We start from the raw sequence: 7699 nt of genomic DNA, 5'->3' as shown, positions 1-7699 counted from the left end.
ATATAAAATCCTACAGTTATGCCACATGAAAGGAGACCTGCAAAGAGAGAAACTTTGTGCCTTATTTATTATTTTGATGTCTCAGGAGAGCACTCCTCCCCCTTTAAAGAAAAATAAAGGGTGGCGATTGCTGAATTGTTTGTATAAAGTATCAGGTATTACCTGTTCTTGTGGGAGGATTCCTTGAATGACTAGAGAACAGGAGTGAGAGCTCTGAAAGCTGGTATAGGGTGTTGTATCTTTCACGCAGAGCTTATCTTCCAGTTGTTTATTAAGAATGTGAGTTAAATAGTCTGTTAACAAAAACAGACTTAAACAGTTGGGCTAAAAATTGCTGCCCTTGTCACTTGCACAGATTCCATTCTCATGCCTCTTGGGATGTTCTCCTAGCTCTGAGAAGTATTCCAGCAAAACAAGAAGCCCAGACTGTGTACTGCTAATGTAAAAAGCAAGCCAAAACCACTTTTGCCTTGGTGGAAGAGTTGGAAGCACAAGCCCAATTTCTTCCCTTTTTGGATATCACCTGTCATCCTGCAAACATGAAAGCGTTCAAGAAATGCAAAAGCTAGGGATTCCATTAGCATCATTAACTCTGCAACTTTTGCTGTTGTTACTTATTTAGCAGTTTAAGCAATAATTGAAAATCTATAAATGGGCATTGTGGGGAGATTAATGTTCATATTAAGAACATAAGAATGGCCATACTGGGTCAGATCAAAGGTCCATGTAGCCCAGTATCCTGTCTTCCGACTGTGGCCAATGCCAGGTGCCCCAGAGGGAATGAACAAAACAGGTAGTCATCAAGGGATCCATTTCCTGTCGCTCATTCCCAACTTCTGGCAAACAGAGGCTAGGGACACCATCCTTGCAAGCGCAGTTATACCCAGAAAAGTGACTGTAAACTGACACAACCTTCTAGCAGGCTAGCCCCAGTGTGTATTGGAATTAGTCGTGTTGATTTGCCGCTACAGTTAAAATGTAACTTTTTTTTAGTTGCTGTTAGCCTTACAGAATTAACACTGCTCAGGCTCATTCATCTTCAGCAGAGCTATCAACTAAGTTTGATGATCAGGTCCAGCCTCATTGTCTTCCAATTACGATTTCAATTACATCTGTGAAACCCCATGGAAGTCACAGAATTGCATATCTGTAACTGAGAGCAGCATTTGCTCTGCATAATCCTTATTGCTGGCAACAATCATGGAATATCAGGGTTGGAAGGGGCCTCAGGAGGTCATCTAATCCACCCCCCTGCTCAAGGCAGGGCCAATCCCCAGTTAGATTTTTGCCCCAGATCCCTAAATGGCCCCCTCAAAGATTGAACTCACAGCCCTGGGTTTAGCAGGACAAGGCATGAGCCTGAAAGAACACAGCTTGACTCTCAGATTTGAGCCTGAGTTTGTGAGGCTAGCAGTTCATTAAAGATGTTAGGGTGTCTTTTTATGGGGTCAACTGAGCAAATTTGGAGCAAAGGACCCAGAGTTGTGTTTTTTAGTCACTTCTGAATAAAGCTGTGTTTCAGCAATTCTATTTTGTGCAGCTCAGTAGGATGTAAGTTGTACCACAGTGCAGATAAGCTATATAGCTGCTATCAGGGTGGATTTGATTTAAATCACTAGTCAGGAAGACTCAATTTAATCATGGATTTCTACATAAAAGTGCATTCTTATTGGTTGTTATAATCTTAATACATATTCTTCACAACTCAGAGATAGATGAGACCTAAACTGGGTCTCTCTTACGGCCTGCTGCCATTATAGGTTTTCCTTTCTAGTGAGAGAATGGTATGGTAGCTCTCAAATCAATGAAGGCTACACTCAGGCCTGGTCTACACTAACCCCCCAAGTCGAACTAAGGTATGCAACTTCAGCTACGTGAATAACGTAGCTGAAGTCGACATACCTTAGTTCGAACTTACCGCGGTTCAGACGCGGTCCACACGCGGCAGGCAGGCTCCCTGTCGACTCCGCGGTACTCCTCTCGCCGAGCTGGAGTACCGCAGTCGACGGCGAGCACTTCCTGGTTCGACTTATCGCGTCCAGACCAGACGCGATAAGTCGAACCCAGAACTTCGATCCCCAGCCGCCGAACTAGCGGCTGGGTGTAGACCAGCCCTCAGAGAGACCTCAAGACTTCAGGAATATGCTGCTCAAACAGTTTCACTTTTGTTTTTACTGCCTGTCCCTCCCTTCTCACATTTATCTCCAGACTTCTTCTCCTTGTCCAGATGTATTCTTCCCCCAACAATCTTCTATTTATTGAACTTTTTGAAACTTTGCACTTTGAGAGAGAGGTAAGGGATTGACTCTGTGCACACAAATTTGCAGAGGGACAATAGGGTTGAGGTCTGTTATTTCTAACCTCTATATATTATATTATTTATTTAAAAACACTTTTTCTGTTAACAAGCATGTTACCTCTGGAGACACAAATCCCCAGTTTGAGAACTGCAAAACTAAGCATCTCTGATGGTATCTTCTAGACTGAGCACTGAGTCCCATTGGGTAGATAGAAAGGTTAACCTAAATAATCTGTACAGAAGACCCTGGAACCCCATAAAACTGGGTCCCTAATCCATGAACTATTGGAACTCATTTACAAAACTTTTCTTAAACATTACATGAATATATTGTCTCATACTATAGAATTAGAATTTATAATCCCTTTTCCATGATGAGATCTCTTTGAGCTATAATGTTTCTTAATTAAAACTATCTTTAGATAGGTTTTTTCCTCAAAAAGCATTTTATCAAAAAAATCCGATTTAAATAAAGAAAATCCAATTTTTATTTATTTTAAATCATTGATTTTTATCCATCCTGGCTGCAATGCTGTGGACACAGGATTATGCAGCTTCACAGTGCAATGGTTAATATCCTAGCTGAAATTCAAACAGAATTTAATTGCATGTAGTTGAGAGGAAAACTGTAAGTGTTTATAAAGTAACTTTTAGTTAATTTGAAAGAAATTGACTTATGTGGTCCTTTCCATCTGAGAATCTCAAAGCATTTTACAAATAATAATGAATTTAGCTTCACAGCAGTCCTGTAAGATAAGAAACAGTTCCCCATTTTAGAGATGACAAAATTGAGGCCAAGAGAGTTTCCAGGAGAAGAGGACTGGCACAATGGTCAGGGCGATACTCCAGGACTTGGGAGACGTGCGTTTAGTTTTTTGCTCTGCCTCAGACTTTCTGTGTGACCTTGGGCAAGTCACTTTTTAGTTTCTCTCTCTGTCTGTACAATGGGTAAGGCTGTAAAAAAATAAAAAAAAAAATCCTGGGCTGTGATCTTGTTGCAGAAACCACAACTTTTAACACAGTTTTTTAGAGTAGCTGCAAATTTGAGTGGCATCGCTAACCCATGCGCCAGGTCACATCATCATTCAAATTTGGTCCAGCCACTCCTCCATCATGCTTGCCTTTGGGAGCCAAGTGGGACAACCAGTGTATCTTATACGTTGCTGCCCTGCTTTGGAAGGTAAGCTGCATGCCTTGGAAAAACATGCTGGCAATATTCCAGATAGGTAACTGCAACTTTAACGAAGTGTGGCAGCAACTTTTGAACCAAAAAATGCAAACAGCTTTCCACAGCCTTAACAATGGGAATAGGCGCACCTCCCTGCGTCACCAGGGGTGAGTGAGGACAAATATCTTAAAGATTGTGGGGCGCTCAGTATTTTAGCCTACAGAGGACCTGAATTTCCAAGGTAAACAAAGCAGTTTTTTACAATGCTTCTTTACCGTCATAAAGAAGAAAAAACATGCCGAAGCCCAAAGTGACATAAGTCAATAGAAGAGCCAAGATCGCCTGGACTTTCAGACATGAGTTTTAATCTCAAGACTATCATTCCTCCCCAAATTCTATCCCTCCTTGAGGATTAGCCACAGATTAGGTTTGAAATCTTTGGGCCCCAGACAGCCCCAACCTAACAGGGCGTGCATTACATCCAGGGTGGATTGATCTAAATCGTGATTTAAATCAGCAGGTGGGAGAAGCCTTGATGGATGGATGTATGTTTGTTTGTTTTAAATCATTGCTTTTAATCATGTTTTGCATTTGTACTTTTTAGTTCTTTTCCTAAAGAAAGGTTCATGCTTACTAGTTGATAGACATTAAAACAAGTTCATTTGCAACTAAATACAGCCTTTACACTAAATTTGGTGCTTCTTTTTGCTAACCGGGAAGATGCACTATATCTATACACATTTATTTTAACAAGTATATAGCGTAACTTATGTTTATTCTGATTCTTAATTTTTACATTTATCATGGTAGAAAATGGTGACTGATTCCTTTCTAATTTACTGGATGATGATTAAAAAGATTATCAAAACATTTTACATTTAAAACTCATTTATTAAACAAAGGAAGTATTGTGTAGTTAATGAATTGAACAGATTTTCTGATCGCCATGTCCTTCAAGATTTTAGAGCTAGTAGATCATATCCTCTCACACCTAGTTTTTATTCGTAGAGGGGAAGACGAAAACAAGCTTTCCAGCTTTTTCAACTTCCGAACCAGTGTCACAACTTTGAATGAACTAATAATTGAACTGAACTAGTTGAATAAACTGAAATGAAGAAAATACTCTTTCTGGACCTGCAAAAAGGCTACTGCAATGTTAAAAGCTGGTTTAGCCTTTGTTTGCCAGAAGCTGGGAATGAGCAACGGGGGATGGATTACTTGATGATTACCTGTTCTGTTCATTCCCTCCGGGGCACCTGGCATTGGCCACTGTTGGAAGACCAGATACTGGGCTAGATGGACTTTTGGTCTGACCCAACATGGCCATTCTTATATTCTTCTTTTCTTATGTTAACAAACTTTGGTTCCAGGTGCTCAGCCAGTGACTTGACATTCTTTAAAACTTGGTAGCAAATATGTACTGCTTAATATTTTTTGTGTAAAATTTAAATAATTTTAACATATTTTAAAAAGTTTAGGCCTTAACACAGGTTGTCAATTTCAAATTTAATTTTAAATAGGATAATTTAAAAAAAACCACCTGTATTTAATTTAATTTTAAAAATTCTATTTGGGGATTAAAAAAAAAAATCATCAGTTTTTACCTACCCTTATTACATCCAAATGAAAGTTCTCTCCCACAGTTCTCAATGCTGAGTAAGGCCTGTAGAATCTATTGAGATATCCGTGTCCCAAAAGGTATCTTAACTTTTAAAACTTGAGCAAAATCCATCAGCATTGATAGTATTAGATTGTTGGAAAAATATATGTGCTTTGTGCACAGGTATTTCTAGGTGCATTTGGAATTAAACAAGTAAGTGAAACTTTAGTCTAGTGGAACAGTTTTGAGAGCTCCGTGTGAGTGGAAATGGGTTGTTAATGACTAGAGAAGCCTTCCTGGAAGTGTTTGCTTTCCTGACAGCTGTAATTGAAATGTAGATAAAACAAAGCACCTTTTAAAGGTGGGTTACACCAGAGATAATGACAGTCAAAAAGGGAAACTTTAAACTAGGCAACTCCCACCTTTTCATGTTCTCTGTATGTGTATATGTATCTCCTTACTATATGTTCCATTCTATGCATCCGATGAAGTGGGCTGTAGCCCATGAAAGCTTATGCTCAAATAAATGTGTTAGTCTCTAAGGTGCCACAAGGACTCCTGTTCTTTGTAATGACTAATACGTTTCTTTCTCTCTTTCTACATTGTGTTGATGCTGATAGTGAAATCCCACCGGTCCCCTAAAGCACCAGTGGGGCCTGTGGGTGGGTCTACACTTAACAAGCCGCAGCGATGCAGCTGCGCCGCTGTAGCGCTTTAGTGAAGATGCTGCCAAGCTGATGGGAGAGCTTCTCCTGTTGCCATAGGTGCTCCATGTCTGTGAGAAGTTCTCCCGTCAACCTAGCGCTGTCTACGCCAGGGATTAGATTAGCATAACGGTGTCACGCAGGGGTGTGGCTTTTTCATACCCCTGAACAATGTACTTATACCCTACAGAGCGTAACATCTAGACCTGGCCTTAGTGTGCTCCCCCTCGTAAGGGCCGTCCCCGGCAGGGGGCGGAGGAGGAGGGGCTGGAATGCACCACGTTGTGGGGAGAAACGGGGGAGGGGCGGAGCTTGGCTGCCGCAGGACCAAGCTTCTGCCTCCTGCCCCCGCAGGGGAGAGCAGTGGGCGGGGGGGGGCTGAGTGGGGCGGGGGGCCGGGACCCCCCCGCTCTCCCCTGCAGGGGCAGGAGGCAGAAGTTTGGTCCTGCGGCAGCCAAGCTCCCCCCCTCCCCCTTCTTCCCCCAGCGTGGCGCTTTCGGGCCGCTCCGCCCCTCCTCCTCCTCCTCCTCTCACCGGACAGGCAGCTGCCACTCAGAATCGGCCGCCGGCCGTGTTTGGCTCGCGTGCCCTGGGTTGCCGACCCCTGGATTAGCTGCTAATCCAGCCCCGGTCCTTCTACGGCGACGAACCGGAGCCAAATTCATTCGTACCAGGAAAGGAACCCGATAGGGCTTGAAAGTCGTGGAGGGAGCAGATGTGCTGGGGTCGGGATTTGTAGCGAACGGCTGATCTGCTGAATTCGTCCTCTCCCTCGCTGTGCAAACTTACCCAAGGAGCCCGCTGCTGGGGACTGGGCTCTTGGGAGAATCTGGCCTGCCGTGGCTTCCAGGGGGCCGTGCTGTCCTGCCAGCGTGGCGTGATCTGGGACAAGGCCAGAGACACCCCACCCCAGCCAAGACAGCATTGCCCAGCCAGTGCTGCCAGGACGGCACTTCTGTCATGGTGTGCGGTGGGGGTGGCTGCACGGCACCCCCTGCTGGACAGTGCTTCTCCTCCCCTCCGGCCCCCCGGGCTGCACGCTCTGGTTTGAAGCAGTGCGAGCCCATTGCTAGCCCAGTCCCTGGCTCCTCCCCGGCTAATCTAGATTAAAATGCAGAGAAATTATGGGTCCCGTGGGACGTGCTGAATCAATAGAGCCCATCTGCTCTCAGCCATGTTGTTTATTTGTTAACTTAATAAACGGGAAGTGGCTGTCGCAGGGACCATCTGCGGCCAAGCCCTGGCGAGTGACAGCAGGGGGTCCCCCTGGGGGGGGGCGGGGGAGGGGAAAGGAGCCAGGCAGTCAGCGGCTCTCTGGGCAGGGCCGGCTCCAGGCACCAGCCTACCAGGCATGTGCTTGGGGCGGCACCTGGAGGGGGGCGGTGCTCAGGCCCGAGAGCGGGGCCGCGACTGGGCTCGCCGCCCTACCCGCGGTGCTCCGGCCGGCCGGGGAGAGTGGGGCTGCCCTCCCCCGGCGCTCCGGCCGGCCGGGGAGAGCGGGGCCCGCGGCGGGCTCACCGCCCTCCCCCCGGCTCTCCTGCCACTAGGGAGAGTGGAGCCACGGCGGGCTCGCCGCCCTCCCCCCGGCGCTCCGGCCGGTCGGGGAGAGCAGGGCCGCGGCCGGGCTCTCCGCCCTCCGGCCGGTCGGGGAGAGCGGGGCCCGCGGCGGGCTCGCCGCCCTCCCCCCGGCTCTCCTGCCGCTAGGGAGAGTGGAGCCGCGGCGGGCTCGCCGCCCTCCCCCCGGCGCTCCGGCCGGTCGGGGAGAGCAGGGCCGCGGCCGGGCTCTCCGCCCTCCGGCCGGTCGGGGAGAGCGGGGCCCGCGGCAGGCTCGCCGCCCTCCCCCCGGCTCTCCTGCCGCTAGGGAGAGTGGAGCCGCGGCGGGCTCGCCGCCCTCCCCCCGGCGCTCCGGCCGGTCGGAGAGAGTGGGG

This window comes from Emys orbicularis, chromosome 14 (assembly GCF_028017835.1).
Source record: "Emys orbicularis isolate rEmyOrb1 chromosome 14, rEmyOrb1.hap1, whole genome shotgun sequence".
Classification (NCBI taxonomy): domain Eukaryota; kingdom Metazoa; phylum Chordata; order Testudines; family Emydidae; genus Emys; species Emys orbicularis.
This window is presented reverse-complemented; position numbering follows the sequence as displayed.